We start from the raw sequence: 3,929 nt of genomic DNA, 5'->3' as shown, positions 1-3,929 counted from the left end.
AAAATACCTCGCAAGGAGGAAGAATTTTCCATTTAAAAAATACACGAGGGGATTTTTGTTTTCTACCTGGTATGGCTTTTCATAATATTGGAAATAAAAGTATAACTCGACTATGTTCCTTTTTTTTTTTTTTTTTTTGTTGTTTGTTTTTTGTTTTCTTTCTTCAATTTGTAAAATTTCAAGCGGGTACCATTGAACATTGAAGGACCAGACACAACCCGAGTCCTATCTCAAGGAAATATCGAAGCGTTCCCGAAAGATGGGTGCATCCGGAATTTTATTAAATATGTATATGTATGTATATATATACATATATATATAAATTTGTATAACAGAATTACAGAAGACCAATTACAGGAGTATAAATCAACGGAATAATTATGATAAATCATGATTTAAGAATCAAAATCTAAATTGATATTATAGCGTCCTTTGCACGTCTGGACTCGATAATCAAAGTTCCGTTGGTGGCGGACCGTCTGCGTTCGTTGGGTGTCACAAGTTAGTCATGTAGGCCGTACAACGACGAATCGATGTCATGTTTGCGTCACATGGAATCCTGGTCCAAGTGTCCAAGTCAGCCCGCCACGATTGATTCACCACGTTAACATGTTAAGTGTTTATAGTTTCTCCAATAAAGTTCGTCATTCAACAAGGTATCAGTTTCGTGAATTTCCAGTACCCCTACGTGGCCGCAAGTTGTAGACTCTCCCTGGTATCAGCTTTACTGGTCTGGAAGGCTGAAATTCATCCTGCTTCTTCCGTAGTCCACCCTTCTTGTCGTGCAGCAAATATAGGTTACGGTCTAAGAATTGAATCAAATTTTGAATGCGTGAGAAGTTCATCGGACTTTTTAGTATTCTTCTTTTGAATGCCGTCATCTGACTTTGTGACATCTGACCGAGCGAGTGGGCATTGGCACCGTAAACCGGGGTGACTTTGTGACAAGATGAAATTCCTCTTATTTCGAATCTCGCGCCGTGATCCCGGAGCCAAACAGAAACGGGCAACGTGATAGTCTGGATTTATTTATTCTGTCACCTACCGGTTGACTGGCGAACTCTCCAGGATTTGACACTGACATTATCGAGAGTGTGTTGTGAGGTTATAATTAATTGGTGCTTTTTTGTTCACCAGAAACTTTGAATTCTGCGGCAAAACACAAAAGAGAATATTATTTAACTGTTAATTATTCTGGAGCATTTAGATGTTATCTCGAGCATATTGCAAAATTATATATGGACGAGTCTTTTCCTAGCTATTGATAATTATGCCAAAAATCAAAGATCAGCGGGGTGACATTGTGACAACGTCTGTTTGTCAAAGAGAAAAAAGAAACTAAATTTTCCACGGGTTCATTGGACGTTCTTATCCGCGAAGAAGCCAACCCTGTCGAGCCACTCACGTCCAGAGGACGAAGTTCGGGTAGGAACTCCGTTTCGAAAAAGGCTCCTCAAAGGAACCAAAACAGTTTTCTCTTCGACATTCAGACACCAGTGTAGACTTGCACAAAAAGTTTTCCGATGCTTAGATTCCCACTCGAGCTCCACCCATGGAAGCAGAATATGATCGATTATTTTATATATATATATATATATATATATTATTATTATTAGTTGTTTACTTTGAACGACAGCTTTTCCCGGAAAAAGTGTCATGGAAGAGACCTGACGGAGTAATAGTCAGAGCTATTGAAAAGAGTGGGTATAATTGGAAGTGTCCCTCGAAAATCAGCCGTAATTTTGTATTTCATTCCAAAGAAGTTTTGTTTCGTATTGATACTCCAAGAAATTTGAACAACAGGGGACTCTATAAAGTTGTTCAACTCGACCAATTTAAGATCTAAAATTACTACAACTTAGAGTGTACAATTCATTTCAAATTGTAAAAATGGTTTAGAATAAAGAGTATGTGGTTTTTTATTTTTTATGGCATTTATTTTTCCCATGCATTTCTAATACAAAACGTCCACATATCACAAACTCACCTCGCACCATGGGATGAGTTTAGGACAACTTTTGATGCTGGTGGTTCAAAAATATTTGAATCAACTACAGTTATTATACATACAGGGAGGTAACTATCGACCTCCGAATAATTACACACGTGTTTTCGGTTTTTAATTTGATCCATAATTAATGAGTTATAACGCTTTAAAAATTGATGACGTCACTTCAAAATCCTGCTAAATTCACCGAACGTACACCAAACGTATGAAACTGAACAATGATACAGTATATAACCCTATGAAATAGGGAAAGATAACCAATTTTTCCCCCTCTTTTGTTGTTTTTGTTGTGTATAAATGTGTGTGTGCACACTATTAATTATTACGAATTTTTAAGGTTGCAGGGTTTTTGAGTTCATCCGTAAGATTTAAAAAAAACTACTGCCACCCGGAAAATTCCAAAATTCCGAAACCCAGAAATTGAAGTCTGGCAATAAGATAGATCATACAAATACAAATACAACGCCACAACAGGCAAATTGCCCAACGAGGTGGCTGACTTAAGAACATCATGGATCCCCGAGCCATTTTTTGGAGGCCCTACCTACTACTGCTACATCACACATGCGCCCCGCCCACCCCCCGAAACCCCCAACGAATCTGTACATGCGGGAATGTGCGTGTACGTGTAGTGAAACCTGACGTGAAGTTTTTTGTTTCTCTGTAATGCTTGTTATGTGTAGTGCTGCCATCTGCCACCAGTTTTTCTAACTATGAAAAACTGGTGGCAGATGGCATGCCTGGTATTCGTTTAGTAAACGACCTCTGTGGCTTTTCCCTAGTATTTAGTAATAGTTAACCCTAGTATTTAAAACAAATATTAAATTCCCATATTTTTGAAATTTTTACATTATTTTTTCAAATTTTAAAATTCATAAAATTCCAACGGGTGATCAGACATCGAAATTCGAGGTTCATGTTGCTAAAACCTGCCGTATAAATATTTTTGCAAAATTTCAGAATTTTCGGTGTAGTAGGTTTTTCTCATATCTTAAACGGATAAGCCCAAAAACTGCAATTTGTGAAAATCGCGTTCAAAGCGTTTTTTCTTGTTCCCCTTTAGGCGTCGTTCAAGTAATACGTAAGCAAATTTTTGTGAAGCAACAGTTAGTGACCCGGCAACCAATGATGTCCAATCCATCGGAGCAACCAACGATGTCCAATCCACCCGAACAACCACCGGCAATGTTCCGGATCGCTGTCAAAGCCCCACCGTTTTGGGCCAAACAACCACATCTATGGTTCAAACAATTGGATTCTCAGTTCCTGGCGAGTGGAATTACCTCTGATGCCACTAAATACCACACAGCCGTTTGCAGCCATGGATACGAGTGCTTTAGCACATGTGAGTGACTTCATCATGAATCCACCGGCAGCAAACATGTACGACGCACTAAAAAGACACCTCCAAGCTGAGTTTGCTGAACCAGATGAGTGACGCTTACAACGTTTGATGAATGAAGTCGAGCTGGGCGATCGTCGACCTTCGGCGTTACTCCGAGAAATGCGGGATCTATCCAGTGGCCGTCTCAGCGATGAAATACTTCGAAGTCTATGGATACAACGCTTACCATATCAACTTCAAGCAATCCTCTCCACAAGTTTAGAAACTTTGGAAAAGTTATCGGAGATGGCAGACAAGATCATCAGCGTCAGCGGGAAGGCAGAAGTACAGAATATTTCATTAAATCTCGACCACCCACAACAACTTGACGTGCACCAGCTGACAGAGAAAATAGAGACATTGACAAATTGCAAATTGACGCGCTACGCCGAACAACGTGGATACCCTCAACGTCCTCCCAATCGAAACCGCCACGAAGGTGCAAAACTCCACGAGGTTTCGAAATGATCTCTGCTGGTATCACCGTGAATTCGGACCCAACGCCCGTAAGTGTGTGCAACCATGTAGTTTCTATTC

The sequence above is a fragment of the Pholcus phalangioides genome, unplaced genomic scaffold, assembly GCF_987345545.1.
Source record: "Pholcus phalangioides strain wild (caught in Gottingen) unplaced genomic scaffold, Ppha-v1.0 ptg000042l_1, whole genome shotgun sequence".
NCBI classification, from domain to species: domain Eukaryota; kingdom Metazoa; phylum Arthropoda; class Arachnida; order Araneae; family Pholcidae; genus Pholcus; species Pholcus phalangioides.
Note: the sequence above shows the minus strand (reverse complement) of the source record.